The sequence below is a fragment of the Centruroides vittatus genome, unplaced genomic scaffold, assembly GCF_030686945.1.
Source record: "Centruroides vittatus isolate TY-2023 unplaced genomic scaffold, ASM3068694v2 contig_502, whole genome shotgun sequence".
Classification (NCBI taxonomy): Eukaryota; Metazoa; Arthropoda; class Arachnida; order Scorpiones; family Buthidae; genus Centruroides; species Centruroides vittatus.
The window spans coordinates 701,878-718,690 of NW_027122289.1; positions in this window are offsets into that span (position 1 = coordinate 701,878).

Consider the following 16,813-nt stretch of genomic DNA (forward strand, 5'->3'; position numbering starts at 1 on the left):
AAATTAATCAATTTCACAAATATATGACGTAAATAAATATGACGTAATAATGTGAAAATATGAATGAAGTTGTAATGGATTGTTTATGAATGAAGAAATTGATATATTTTAAAAAGAATGTTATGAATGAAAGTATTTTAATTGTTACGAGTTTATTTATGAATGAAATCGACTAATTTTTATTTATTTACTCGTAAGTTAAAATAATAACGTAATAACGTGATTTTAAAATCAAAATATAAATAAATAGGCCTAAATATCTATGAAATTAATAAATAATAATTAGAACGAGTAATAATCAATAAATTAATATATTAATTAAAAATAAATTTAAAAAACTGTTTTTTTTTATTTTATTTTTTTTATATTTTATTATATTATATTCGATTTATAAACGAAAAATGATTTTAAAAAATTCTCTTAACGACTTTAAAAATTATAAATTTGTAAGTAATAATAATTAAATACACCTTGTTTTTCCTAAAATATTTTTCACCAATTATATAAATATACAGAAATATTCATTTATTTTACAGAATATTAATGAATAAACGTAAAAAAAATCTCATTAGTTAACTCCTATTGATAAATTCTCTGGCTAACCAAGATTAATTAGCGATAAAATAACTAAAATTAAATTATAATGAACTACTCCTCAGTTTATTTACATTGGTAAACAATGGGGATATACTTTCAAACAAATTTTAATAAGACATTATAAGGAGGGAAAATACTCTTAGATTTTCATCAAAATTAACAATATAAGTTGTTGATGAGAACTCATGAAGATATTACAGTCATCAACATTAATGCAAACTAAATTAATGAATGAATAAATCAGGTAACAATTATCAACACGTCAAACACATGTAAGAGAATTTTCGTAGTAGCAAAACTTTATATACGGGCAACAGTATCCTCTATTGAATGAATACATCTGTTGAATCGATGCATTGTCCAGCAGAACGTCCCTCGAGTATGTCAATTGTGAGAGAAAAGCCGGACCGGATAAGAGAGAACGCTCCCATGTGGAGTCATTTATCACCGCACGAAATGTGTAAACATCGACAATAATTAATATTCCCACTAACGCTCCTGCTCAAAAGTGGGTTGTTCTCAATACAAAGTTGAACCGTTTAAAAGGGGTTAAAGTCATCGTATTGACAAAACCTACTTTTTCATCTTGGACCATTTTCATAAGGGTAATGTGTATATTTAGATAGAAATTCATTAAGATTTACCGCCAAGTATCGTTTAAGTGTGTGAGAGATGTTTTAATGAGAAACTCATCATATCGTCGTGGGATTGAATATTTTGTCTTTATTTGTTATAAAATACGTTTAGCGAGGCTTTAAAAAATATAATACGTGCAAACCTCCAATTGAGGCCACTTTGTAGGAAGGTCTCTTTATAATACATACAAAATAACCTCCCAACAAAGACCAACTGTAAAAGGCTGTCATTTTTCAACATCTTTTTAAAAATTGGATACAAAATAACTTCCAAACAACGACCAATTTTCAAGATTCCATCAGTAGCCGTTGTTAAGAGGTTTTGCTGGGTTTAAATCTTAGAGAAGATATATCAAATTTGCTTCTTAATTCTTCACTCAATTAATGGATACGTGTGAATTAAATAAGCTTAAAAACTATAAATTTTATGTATATTTTAAAAAAAATGCATTCATAAAATTTATAAAACTCATAAAAATTATATTAATTAAATATTAATAAAATTATAAACTTTACTACTCATTAACTCACATTTATCCATAAATTAAGTTTAAAATTATGTATTTTGTGGTTTTTTTTAAAGTAAATTTTATTTTAAAAAATTAAAATTAAATCTTTATGTCAAAAACTATACTAATTAAATTAAGTATGCTAATTAAAACTATAGTAATTTATTAAAGTTAAATAAATAAATAAAAGTATATATTTTTTGGCTTTTCTTAAAGAAAACTTGATTGAAATATTTGTAAAATTAGTCAGAAATTCAAGTTCATGTAGCAAAAAATTGAATGAAGTTAGTAAATGTACTTGTTAAACCGTTAACAGTTTATCATTTCGTCGAAGTGCTCAGTTAGTTTTAATGGAGTAGAAATTTTTAGAGGTTGGCGAAAATAATTATAATTATCCGGAAACTGATGATTTAAGAAAATGATAATTATTTTTAATGCTTTAACAGCGGTTATTAATTATCATAAGAAAGACAGCTGACACATTCCACATAATAAGGCTTTAGTAGAAGACTTTTGAATGGAAAAATAGGATTAGAAAGATTAATGAATCTTAAACAATCAGAAAATAAGTTAAATTATTCGTTATATCGATAAATTCATTCATCTGTTTTATTTTAATTAATTTTTTTTGTTTCGTTTATCGATTATATTTCCATTTATTCGATAGAAATTATAAATTATATGCTTTAATGATCATTACAAAATAATTATTTTTTTATTAAATTTAATTAGTTCAAATTTTAAAATGATAGTAAATAAATGCATTTATGAATGAAATTGATTGTATTATTATAAAGAATTTTATTTGTTGAAATTTACAACATTTAGAGAAATAAATTTTACAAATTTTATCAATGAGTTGTAATTGATTAATAAAGATTTTATGAATGAATTGTAATTAATTAATAAAAATTAACAACAATTATCCATTTATATAAAATGGAATGTCTGTTTGTCTGTTCTCTATACATTTCTAAACTCTTTACCGATCAGCGCCAAATTTTTCGTAGTTAATCTTTAGGAACCCGTGGAAAATATAGGCTATCATATTTCTTTCTCCTTATTTCGACATCCCATTCCTCCCAATTTCATCCTCTTTTATTAACTTCTAAACCTTTCGACCTATCTGGGCCAAATTTTTCATAGTTAATTAATTAACTCCTTAACACTTCCTGATAAACATAACACTGCTAGAATAAAATAACAAAAATTTTAATATTGTTTTCATTTTTAATGATTGTCCTTATTACTTTTGCTTGAGCATATTTACGTGGACCTATTTATTAAATTTAAGTCATTAAAAGTAAATAAATAAATAAATAAATATTCGTTTTCATTTCATTATAAATGAAATAGAGAATTATATTTGTTGAAATTTACAAGATTTAGAGAAATAAATTTTTAAATTTAATGAATGAACGTAACTGATTAATATAGATTTTCTGAATGAATTGAAATTGATTAATGAAAATTAATCGTAAATTAAGGAGTAGATTTTAAAAATTATAAATTAATGTATTCAGATTAATTTAAAAATAATTTATGAATAAACGTAATTTAAAAAAAAAACAAGTAAATTTCTTATTTTACAACTAAATTTTATTGATTAATAATGTTTGTGTAAGGTAAATTACGTTGAAGAATAACGTAATTTAATGTTAAAAATTAATATAATTTAAAATATAGGCCTACATATAATTTTTTTATTTAAAACTGTTAAAAAATGAACACAAAATGATTAATAATGCTTTCAAATTAAATTTAAATTAAATAATAATTATTTGCTACAGTTAATTAATTAATTAGAAAATCGATAATTAAATCGATTATTAAAGATTAAACACAAATGAATAATTTTATTAAGTTTGCTGGCGATTTAAATGAATAAAACATTTCGAAATTAACGTAAAAAACGAAAAAATGAGAGGGATAAGAAATGGTTTTCTCACTTAATTCAACCGCAGGAACAATTAAAGACTAAAATTAAATTTAATCTGGTTGGGATGACAATAAAAAGCCATTGAAAGGAGGAGAGAGGGAAAAAAAAGCTGTGAAAAACCTCCTTTGATACTAGATGAGGTGTGTATTAATATGTAAATCAAGGGTTACATTTAAGAGAAAGGGCTATTGTCCATGCGTCAAGTAGACAAATCGCACCCAAAGGTCCAAAAGGTTGGTAATTCAAACAATGAGTGCTTCACTCTCTGCTGTCACATTAATAAGAAATTAAGTGGAAATAAACATAGCTAGTGGTGGATTTATTTAAATCTGTCGGGACTCCCGTTTGAAGATGGATCGATTTTACTTGGATGCTCTGTCTAACTCACTCTCTTAGTCGCAAAGGGGAGTTGAGAAATGACACCTCCGAGAGATGTTGGGAGGGTAGGGTAATTGTCTCTGTGTCTTCCCTACAGCTAGTGATGAGGGATTAGAGACTTACTACCTACCTTCAATTTAATCGTCTGGTTTTCTGAGTGCTAGAAGTTTCAGGACATTAATTCTTACGCACTAACCTCGGGGAACAAATTTTGCTTTTTGATAATGTTCCTTAATGATAAATGCTACGACAATCGTTAATTCTAGTGTTTTTAGTTTATATTTAATTGTTGTAATAAATTAAATAGTTCTTTTTCTATTTAAATTGTTATAAATTCTCGATTGCCCCTTTTGCTCGGCTTTTCTTTTCAGACATTACTAATGCAGTGAAACGTAATTTACAGGAGAAATAATTCGATTTATTTGTATATAAACGGAAGGAAAAAAAGACTACAAAATGTATTAAAATTAAAAAGAAATTAAATAAATAAATTATATGAAGTTTACTAACTTTTCTTTGGCTCAAAAAATTAAAATTTTGTAAAATAAGAATTAATTTTTACATTTATTAAATCAGTAATAAGTTATATTAATTAATATTTTTACTCGCAAATAAAATATATTAATTACCTTTCACCTATAAATTAAATTAATCAATTAACAACTCTATTCACTAACAAAATGAATCAACTACAACTTCATTCACAAATTAAGTAAATCAATTACGTAGTAACGAATCTGTATCAAAGATCAATTACATTCATTCATTAAATTTCACTTTCATTCACGAATTAAAACATGCAAAAGTCACGAATGAAAGTAATCGATTAATTAACGTTCGCAACGTAACAATCACTCGTTCGTACGTTTATCGAGTATAAAAATAATAAAAATAAGCTAATATATTAAGAAAAATGGAGGAAAAATGATTTTAAGTTAGTATAAATTAGATAAAAAGCAGAATCGGTTCATTAAACATCCAAGTTGGTATCTCTGTTTCATTTCCTGCAGTAGCTAAGCTATTCCCGTTTGAAGTGGTGCATGAGTAATTTCATTAACAAAGAGGAAAGAGCTCAACAACAGGTAGTGGAGCACACTAATTGACCTTCCCGGATGTTTGTATATTGCAGGCGTTAGTATAAAGAAGATGGTCCGACGTCCAATAAAACCATTTCCAACTCGTCGTTAGTTTGTCAACAGAATAAAAATTTACGACTTTCTACTACTTTACATTATATAGTGTTAAGTATTTAACGCTGGAAAAAAAAAATGTAATTTCTGTCTAATTTTTTTTAATTAATGTTGACATTACACGCTGTAAAAATGTGTTTTGAAAATTAATGAAGTTCGTACGAACATAATAATGATTTATGTGCTTGGTTTTTAGTTAATTTTATGTTTGTTGCTTGATAATTGTGTTGATTTAATTAATATTAAGAGAGAGAATGTAATTACTAATATCAATATTTTTCATTTCTGCTTAAAATTTTTATTTTATTTCCTGTATTTTCACATTGTTTTGCTCGTGTTGGAGCTTCGATTAATGCAATTATAACTCATAGTTTTCAGTTTTAATGGTTATTTTGTGCTTAAATTACATTAAAATTATGAATTTTTGATAAAAATTCGAATAATTCGTGATAAAATATTAAAAATTTAAAAAAATTTTTAAGGGTTTCTTTAGAAAAATTAAATTCTCGAATTATTTAAATTTGAATTGATAAACGTGCCATAAATTTTAATCAGTCTTCATCCTTTCTTATCTTACAGGTTATTATTCTATCCTACGTATCCTTTCTCTTATCCTATCATATGAAAGGACAGGAAAGAATAGACAGTGGAAGATATTGGAAAGATCCTCTGATATCTTCCTACTAAATGAAAGACAATATGAGAAGATATGAAGAACTGTGGAAATGATATGAGAAAATAGTGGGGTTTTTATAGGAGAAAAATGGGAATAATTAAACTTTTCCACAAATGTTAGGCTTTTATCCTTTTATCTCTTCCCTTATAGTAGGAAGATAGGAAAGATGGAGAACTTGACGAAGAAGAAGATGATAACGTAGATGAAATTTATTCTAAATATTCATAAACAAGCGAACATTCCTTTAATTAATTCAAAAATTTAAGAATTATCCATTAAAATTATACCAAATTTTTAGTATTTTATCATGAATTATTCTAATTTTAACGGAAGTTATAACAGACCCCGAATATTTCTCATAGTTTAATGTATATTTAGAACTAAAAATTAAGCAAAATTACAACAATAAATATTTAATTTAGTCACAAGTAAGTGGAATATTAACGGAAATTAACAAAAATGGAAGAGAGAGAGAGAGAGAAAGAGAGAGGAAAAAATACTAGACTTGAAGTCATTTTCCAAAGAGCAATATAGAAAGATAATTAAAACTCACGTTATCCTACCTGTAGATTTTATGAGACCAAGACGTAATGGCCTGTAAGAGTTCTATCCCTCTCCTCCCAATTACTCCATATTGCAAGGGTAATTAAGTAAACGAAACCATTAAATTTAGCGCAATCATTATCTCGATATAACAAATTGTTTTCTAACCATTCCTCAACTATAACAACACTTCGTACGCTATACAGAGGGAAAGAGAGAGAGAGAGAGATCATCAATCCAAAACTATTACTTAAAATACTAAAAAGAATATAAGATAATGGAGTTGTTAAAGAGATAATAAAACTTTTAGGAAGATTTATATTTTTAAATAACATATTTATAGCCTGGGGATAGAAGAAATGAATCGTCTTTTGTCTGTGCTCGTGGCAATTATGATCCCTCCACTCTCTACGCTTAACCTCAATTTCAGTGGACAAGTGAACATTAAATAAACATCTTAACTTCCGTTAACTACTCGGTGCCACAAAAGCATGCTCTTCACCCATGGAAACCCTTTTGGGTCCTTTTTATGGCAGAGGAGAGAGTTCCGGTCATTATGACTGGCGACGTCTGCCAGGTCGTTGTAAGAGTAGAAGAGGTCACGAGCTGTTTCCGAAATGAATGACTTCTTCCATTCTTTATATGATTCTTTTGCTCTTATACTTTAGCATTTTATGTAGAAACAGCGATTTTTTATGAACAAGACTTATCGTAAAGAGGTTTCTTCCGAAATTAATTTGCTACCGGGTCCTGTCTTCTATTAAATGTTATGATCTTTGATGGTTGATGGTATCATCTCTAAGGATTAATTCGTTAATTGTAATTAAATAAGTATCGTGAACGTAAATTATTGAAAGTATATATATATATATATAATTCAGCGAATGTTTAATGTGTAAGAAGCTACTTTTTAGCTTTGCTATTCTAAAATTTGCAAAATTAAAGATATAAATTGAGATTAAAGTTTTGTATATCCTGTCAAAAATGGCCTCCTTTTAAGAAAAAATGGCGGTTTTAAGTAAAAACTGGCTTACTTTAACTAAAAACTGATTCGTTTAACCTCAAAAACATTTAAATGCTTCCAGTTTTTAATTTATAATTTTAAGAATTTCAAAGGATCCTGTCCAAAATTATGAAATATTGTGAAGTAAAATATTAAGTGATGGGTTACCAATAAACGAATTTGAAGGAAAGGGTCTTCTATCACCAAATTTCGAGCGTCTTTAGAATAACAATGCCCTTTTGACCTGTCCGAACTCTTCATAAACGAGACAAATTTGCATTTTTAGAAAGGGGGAGAAAGCTTCAGGCGAGGTATTAAAGGGTATGCTTGACGTAAAACGAATTTAAAAGCGCAGTTTTAACAAATTACTTAACGAAACAAAACCGCACAAATAACACTCAGCACATGTATCCCAATTAGACTAAAACTGTGTGGATCGATTAGTTTTAACACCATCTATTTGCCACCGAGACGAAATGATCTCCTAAGAGCCGATGATTAGAGAGAGAACCTCCAATTTGTGGAATGCGTTGCAAGTAGCCCACTGCACATTCAATTAGTACGTTGTAACGGTTGAAGACAGTTAAGAATAGCATCCGTCCCCCCTCCCCCTAGTGAATGAGAATCTGCAAGGGTCATAAAAATCGAACAGGGGCACGTCACTACTATTAAAAGTCGGGTTCAAATACTGTTTCAATTTTTATATACACCTCCCCCTGCGATGGGGACGGCTTTAATTTGGGCTTTATGGAAGAATGGAGTCTAGATTAAAGAGGGGTCGTAAATTATGGATTAACAGCTTTTCTTATTTTACTTCTTTTTTTTCCGGGGTGTTTCCATCCCCCTTTTTTATTGTTTGGTGCGGTGTACCGCAATTGTATCGATCGTAAGAGGGATGATAGAGGATGAGATTTGTTACACGCTGGGAGAAATAAGAGGTAATGGCCATTTTATGCAACTAGCCAAACTGTTTTGGGCGTTGGGAAAGTGGGGGAACTTAATTTGAGGTGTCGTGCTAGAAGAGTCGCTCCAATTTATAGGGACAAGGCCTGTAATATTTCAGCTCAGTGACTTCTAACGCTACACATCATTTTGTATACTCTTGATGAGTTTTAGGATCTTCATCACTTTTTCTACCTCTCCTACTCACTCCGCTTGATACTCTGCTACGTATTTTAAATCATCTGACGTTGATATTTTAGTTTTTTTAAAGGTTTTTAAATTAAATTAATCCTTAAAATTAGTTTTTTATGAATTAATTTTATTGATTATCTCTTTTGCTTCTCAATTTGCGAGAATCTTAACCATTAAAATCGTTTAGAATTCGTTAAAAATGTCTTCGTAGATAATTTTAACGAATTTTTAAATAAATTTACAGGATTTTTACTTAAAAATTTAACTAAAATTGATTTAAAAATTAAAATTACAGCATAGAATTTATATGTAGATGCGTCATCTTGCACAGTTGTTAATGTACTTCTTCCCGGATTAAGAGCTAAATTTTAAAGTTATTAACTATAGATTATAAATTATTTAAATGTTTAATTGGTAATTTAATATATTTAACAATAAAATTTAATCAAATTAACAGAGAAAAATGTCACTGTTCTGACGAGTAATGCCATTAAATTAAATTAGGTTCGAACCAGGCAATGTATACGCCTTTTTTTATGTAGAAACTTATTAATTTAAGGAACCAATTTATAATATTTTAATTAAAACTTAAATCTACAAATCATAAATTAAAACAAAATTAAAATTACAAAGCGTTATATCGAAGTGTTAAGCTGTTAAATCCGATTCCTAATTCTAAAAGCCGAATAAAATTATCCAAAATTTATCTTTAGAAAACGCATATTTTTAATTATAAAAGTAAAGTTTACTTATATTAATTTATAAAGCGTTATATCGAGGTAAACAAATCACTATATCAAAGTAAATTAAAAAGCGCAACATCGGAGTGAATTCCAAACGTTATATTAAAAAAATTACTTACTAAACGTTACACTAAATTTCAGAGCGTTATATCGAAGCGTTACATCGTTAAATCCAAGTATTATTTTAAAAAAAAGTAGTTTTAAACCGTATAAAGTGAACTTTAAAGCTTAAACTTTCAATACTTAAAATATTATTAATTATAATGTTAATTAACAATTTAAAGTTTAAAGGTCAGTTTACCTTCGATATAACGCTCTGAAATTTATTCTTGACGTAAAGTTTGGTAAATTATCTTTATATTCACCTCGATATAGCGCTTTGTATATTAAGTTTGATGTACTTCGATATAGCGTACACGGTGTAAAACTAGGATTTAAGGGCGTAACTCTTCAATATAACGCTGTGAAATTCTGGATAATCGAATTAGGAAAATTCGATTATCTAGAATCGATTCATGAAACAAATTAATTTATAAAGTTTCTTAAAGTTAAATATAAGTAGACCGTCCGTAAGTCTGTCCGTCATTGTTTAAAATAATAAAGAGAGTCCCGGCTCTATAGAAAAGTTTTCTATTTTAATAAACATTGTTGGATTAATCTTGTTTGTCTTAATGGACTCTTATCAGATTTAAATTGGAGATGAGGGTTTAAAAAATTTACTTTTAATCAGGTTTATGTAGATTCGTAGCTTGTTCATTGAATTAATAAGGAAATTGGGCCGCTCGGATATCAACCAGAGAACCCCCATCCTGTAGTTCCGCATCTGATTAAACTGTCACGTGCAATTGACGTCAAGCCTGATAGGGACGGATCACCTGTCCCCTACCCGATGACGTCACCCGTGTTACATAACCAAAACGCGAATGATTACATTTCTGCATTGGAAACGCTTAATTTGGGACGGATTAAGGTACTGGATCTAACTAAATAGGCAATCACTTCCGGCGCAACTCTTCGTTTCGTCAGATCGTGCTTGCACCTTTTCAGAAATTGCTTTCTTTTTAGGGAATCATACCATGGTTTCTTAAGGAGTGATGATTATTTTAAAGAACCCAATATGGCTTTTTTAAAAATTCAAGACTTTTTGGGAGTCGAACAGCGACTTCGTAAGGTTCCACGACTTTGTAAACTACCTTATAACGCTTTTCTAAAGCCCAAGATTCTTAAAACGCCGAATATGGTTCCTAAAGCTCCATGACAAGAAATTCAACAATGGTTCCTAAAGTCCCATGGCGAAGTTCAGCAATGGTTCCCAAAGCCCCACGACAAGAAGTTTAGTGGTTCCTAAAGCCCTATGACAAGAGGTTCAGCAATGGTTCCTAAAGCCCCATGACTTCTTACAGAACCAACAATGGCCCATGAAGACTTTGAAGGACTTCATAAGGATTGATAAATTTTTAAAGAGCCAGCAATAATTTCTTATAGATCGGTGACTGTAAAGGAGCATATCATCTTAACTAAGATGATGCCATTCCTAGAAATTATATTATTTTTAAGAAGCCCAATAATGATTTTTGAGAATAAATGGCGTTTTTTAAAGAAACCAATTATGGTTATTTAAGAGTCATCGATTCTTTAACGACCCTACTGATATTTATATAGATTCTAATAAACATAATCTCATTCTCAGCAATTAAATTAATTTTAAGGAGCATTGATGGATCGTTCGGGGCAATCAAACAGATGAACCTTCGAGTGATTTTAACTCACGACACCTCTTTTATGAGGAGCATATAAACAAGAATTTTGGAGCATATTCATATATATGAAAGGATTTTCTTCAAGAGCCACCATAGAAATCCTACTGTGCTTTAAGGTGCCTTACTAACCAGTATTTTACCAGTAGCCCACACTACACACAGATGATGAACATTCTTAGAAATAATCCTATTTTTAAGGAGCCAAACGATGACTGCTCAAGAGGCAATGTTTGTTTTTAAAGAGTCATTGATAGAACGTACTCATTTGAAAATATTGTCGTGGGTTTGCGTCTGACCAACAGACTGGTCGCGTGAAATTTCTTCATGTGTCTAACCCTATTTAGGTGTTAGACAGGTGAAAAAAAAATCCATAGAAAGTCCTCCCAGGAGGAAGATCGTCCTTATGTTGCGATCTATCAAACCTGCTCCGTTGGTTGTGATAGGTACTAACAGATGATCTTCACTATATATTAAGATATGTATGGTTTAAATTTGTACAGAATATAGTTGTTAACAAATAGATCAATCTTGTAAGGTGTTAACTACCAGAGAGGGGAGAAATTAGGGGTTAAAAAGTCCCAAAATCAAAGCGTAAAGGAGAAGAAAGTTGAGCAATAGTTTAAAGACTAATTAGAGCAAATTGGTGGTGTAAACACAAACGTTTAAAGCATTAAAAGTTTAAGTTAAACCGTTCACAAAACTTATTTCTCTCCCCCTTCCCCCGAACTAATGACGTCAAAGCGCAGAATTCGTAAATACTAAATGAATGTTATAGCAGCAAACATAAATTAAATTGAAAGGTGATTTTAATAGTTATAATCTGAGGAAAATCCGATTAGTCTTTAATGAAATGGTCGTTTAGCATGACATGCAACGTTCTGAGCATGCTCTTGCTGTTGGCATAGTAACGGCACAGCATCAACATCATTAGAGACAAATGGAGGCCTTTTATCTTCGGATGCACGCACACAATCGCCTTCATTAGCTTTTGTTAGGGAGAAGAGACGAGTCGAGTGAGAAGAAAGAGTTGTAGGGACCCCCTCTTAGAACCTCCTAGAATCGAAATTATCTATATATATATATATATATATATTGCTACGATTTCCTTATGCAAATTCGACATGCTTTTCGGGCCCGGATAATAGGGGCGAAAGATTTTCAAACGTCACATCTCTGGAAAGGCCTCGGGCTTATCGCATTATGAGTTGATAGATGGATGGATCTCATTATAAAGCACGAATAGTGATGTTCGATACGGAATTTTATCAAAAAAATTTATAAGAAATGCATTTAGAGTGAGATAATTTGACAAATTTTTCTGTCGCCAACGATTACAATTAATCAGGCGTGAAAGGCCTCGTTTATTTTTGTATAAATGTTAGCAAATTATACTCATTGGAGGTTCTCGGTAAAGTTTTGTAGAAAAATATATATATTTTATTTTAGTTGAGTTTTGTAAGTTTTTAAGTTAAATTATGGAATTAAATCGTTGTAAGAAGGCGACGAGTTGAAGAAGGTAAAGAATAAAAAAGAGGATAAGAGAGTTGTAGGGAAAATACTAAGAGGAAAACAACGAAAAAAATAAGGTACGTTATAGGGGAAAAATAAGAGGGTTAAGGGGAAAAATAAGAGAATAAGAGTTGTAAGGAAGCGAATGAAAAGAGAAAGTTGTAAGGAGACAACAAGAAAAGAGAATAAAAAAGTTGAGAGAGTTGTAAGGAAAAGAATGACAAGAAGAGAGAGTTGCATGGCGAATGAGAAGAGAAGAAGAGAATAAGAAAGATGAGAGTTGTAAGGAAGAGAATAAGAGAGTTAAGAAAGTAGTAAGAAGATAAGAAGAAACATGATTTCTAAGAAGAGAAAAGAGAGTTGTGGAGCTCGAATATTTTATAGACTAAAAAAAAATCCTATATAATTGTAAATTCGAGGGTCCAAGAGCCTCTGATTTAGGTAGAAACTGTTAAATCTCAACTAATTTATAATTAGATCCTGGTTTAGGTATAAGCTAAAGAAGCTTAAGTTTATAATTATTTGGTGGAGAAAGTCCTCATATATTATAATTCGTAATAACTAACCTCGGAGTAATAAAAATGTTAATAAACTGTTAGATAATACAAATTTTAAAACTTTAATCGTGAAAGCGCGTCGCGCCGCTTTGTGAAGTGACGCGACTATAAATATAAATTTTTATTATAACATTAAAAATAAATTTCGACAATAAAAAATTTGATTTACTTTGTAAAATCAATAAGATTCTGACATATACGTACAGAATAACCTTTATATTTGAAAATTTTTAAAGATTTTCTATAAGGCGAATATTTTTTTGAGCACCCCAAAAAACTTTTCTGTATAAAATAAACAATAAAAATAATAATATTTGTAATTAAATTTGCGACTCGTAAACCTTATAACTCAATCACACACCATTACAAACGCGTCGTAACCACTTCGCCTCGCTTGAGCGACGCGACGCGACGCGACAATAAAACTTTATTTTTAATCACCCTCCCGACAACAGCATTAAAAATATAATTAAATTTTAAGCATTTTAAACACCGGTAGAACATAAAAAAATTCCCGTTTATGATTAAAATAGACGATATTAACTTATACATAAATCATTTCTTGAGTTTATACTTTGCTATCGAACTATCAACCTCACTTTTATATGACGTTATTATACGTCAAGATGACGTTATACGATGTTATTTACGAGGGGGTAAGTTGTGTCCGAAGCCAAGTATTTATCGCTGCTACTATCCACTTCTATACTTTGTACCTATAGTGGCTGGGTGCAGTAAACACTACCGCTGACCAGTGTTAAGACCGGACAGCACGTGGACTTATGAGGAAAAAGGCGACGTTATCAGGAACCATCCGAGCGAAACGATGCTAGGACCAGGCCGAATTGGAAAGGAGCTACCAATAGATAAAGTCGAATCTCTTGGGGATGTACAGGAATGTCTTTTAAGACTGTAAAGCTGTGAAATGTATACAAGAAGATACACTCGAATTTACAGAGATTCAATTAAATTTAATACAGTATATAAATATTTGAGTTTATGGTCGAAGGGATGGAGGCACTTAAGAGCTAGCGGAAATTTTGTTTTACGGGACGCTTGATAGAACTTTTGCACTTTTCTAAAGGGCCGCTGTGTGTGTTTGTATGTGAGTTCTCCTCTGTCGAGGATAGTGAGAGACTGGCAAAGGTGAGAATAAAGAGAGCAAAGATGCCTCTGATGCCATCACGCTACGATGATTTAGCGCGTGAAGTGTCCTTACTAGCTCAATTTTCTTTGTTTTTTTTACAAGATTTACGTGTAAATTATGAAATTCAGTTGCTTTTTTAAAAGTTTATACAAAGTTTATGTGTATATAACATTTAAGGATAACCTTAGCAAGGCCTCATCCTTGAATAGTCTTCACTCCATAGGCCTCAGCTTCGTTTTTAGGCCCCAAAATGATTACAGATTTATAAATCGAAGCGAATTACAAAGTTTACTCCACCAAATTGATAATTTTAGAAGTTTAAGTTAAATTTTATCTCTGAGCACGAAACACCCCTCGCAATTAGCTTCTTTAAATTATTAAAACTAATAAATTAAACGATCTCGAAAATAATTTTAAGCAAAATTATTATTTAAAGTTACAAAACGATAGCGATCTGTAAGACAATTTAAGGTGATTTAAGTAAATTTTTGCAAAGCGTTAATTAAAGCACTCGCACGAAATTAAAAGTCGAGTCGATGGGGAAGAAGAAGGAGAAGGAGGAGGAGGAGAAGGAGGAAGGAGTTTGCATTCGATCGAAAGAGAGAATTTAGAAGGTTCAAAAGTAGCTGTCAACCTCCTATCTGCACTGGAGGTGATGGACGTACCGAGACAAGATTAGGTTTATCCAATCTCAATTTTGGTGGAAAGCATCGACTTCATCCTTGTTGTTTTATGACTCCCTTCAGACACGAGCCTTATCTTTCCACCTATAGATCTTCATTGTCAATTGTATTCATTTAGCAAGCAAATAACTTGTCAATACGGACATAAGGATCTCGTTACGGTTAAGTTGGGTTCGTAAATCTCAGTTCTGTTATTAAATAGACAGGAGAAAACACGAAAGAATTGTTATAAAATCGTGCTTTTAAACACTTTCTATATTTTAAAAAGTCGTGATTTTTAAGTGTTTATGAGGGGAAATTTCTGAATACAGGGAAATTCCTGTTTTTAAGAAATGATTGTACGGGGAAAAGCCCTGATTTTTAAGTGATTAGTACGGATTTTTCAGAGGAAATACCCGAATTTTAAGTGATTTATATAAGAAAGTTCTGGTTTTTGAAGGATTATATAGGGAAAAGCCTTATTCTTTAAATGAATGTATAAGAAAAAGTTCGCAATTTTAAGTGATTATATAGGAAACGACCTGCTTTTTAACGTGATTAAATAGCAAAAAATATACTTTATTGGTGATATTAGAGCTAAAAAATTCTTCCAAATATGTTTTAAAAATTCTACTGTACTGTATTTTAAAATAGGAATTTTTTATTTACTTGTCTATAAGTGACGCGCCGCGCCGCTACGAATGGCGCATCGCTTGTCCTATTCTGTTAACATTAATTGTTTATTTATTAGTCTGTTGAAAGTAATAAATAAAACTTAGAAAAACTTTAAATAATTTATATTAATTTAATTTCGTTAATATAAGTGTCTTTTTTTAAGACTGAAATTAAAAAATTTATCATTGCATGCGCTCGGCGCGTCGTCGGATGACGTGACGAATACGACCAGTCGCGCCGCGTATAGTTTATTTTCTTTTTTTTTTTTGTTCGTTTTTTTTTCAAAAAATAATAACAAAGAAACATTTCAAACGATCTTTCGACGTAATTTCTAGCATGAACGCAAGTTATAATCAATAATTTCCTGCATAATTTCTCTTATATACAAATTTATTTGCCATTTTCCACGCTATAAAGCGTGACAGACAGACGTAGATTATTTTATTTTGAAATAAATCTAGTCTCGTATAACAACAATAAAGAGTAAAATTTGTGATCGATTTCGTGCAAAGATATTAAATTTTCTTTAATATTTTTATAGTAACGAGAGTACAGGGTGATCCAAAAGTTAGTTAACCAGCATAAAGACTAAATTCCTCTTTCTAATAATTAATCACATGTTGACAAACCTGTAAATAACGGCCACTGACAGGAACGTAAAAAATAGACGTTGTTCGGAGGTTATTTTGTACGCATCTCAACAAGAAATGTTCCTTAAAAAACGGCCGCCGTTTAGAGGTTGTCACTATTGGGAAGTTCATAAAAAACACACAAGTTCAAACTCGATTTACGCAAGACAGAATATACAGGATGGCCTAAACTGACTTTTAAACCATCCTGTATATTCACGACTGATATACCGAACGTAGAATTTATAGAATTGCGTATAAATTATCGAATTGAAACTTTTTTAATCATAAGAATTCGAGTTTTTCGAATATCGTACCCGACAGAAGCATGGTTAACTGACATTTGGGCCACCCTGTACACGTCCTGTACGTAAAAATTATAGAATTTTGTACAAATTATCGAATTAGGATCTTTTATCGTTACAGGAATGTGATATTTCGGAATAAATCGCAGAAAATCGAAAGCGCAATAACAGCTTTCACACGATGAGAGTCGCATCCTCATCCACTCCAGCGTCTCTGCTAGA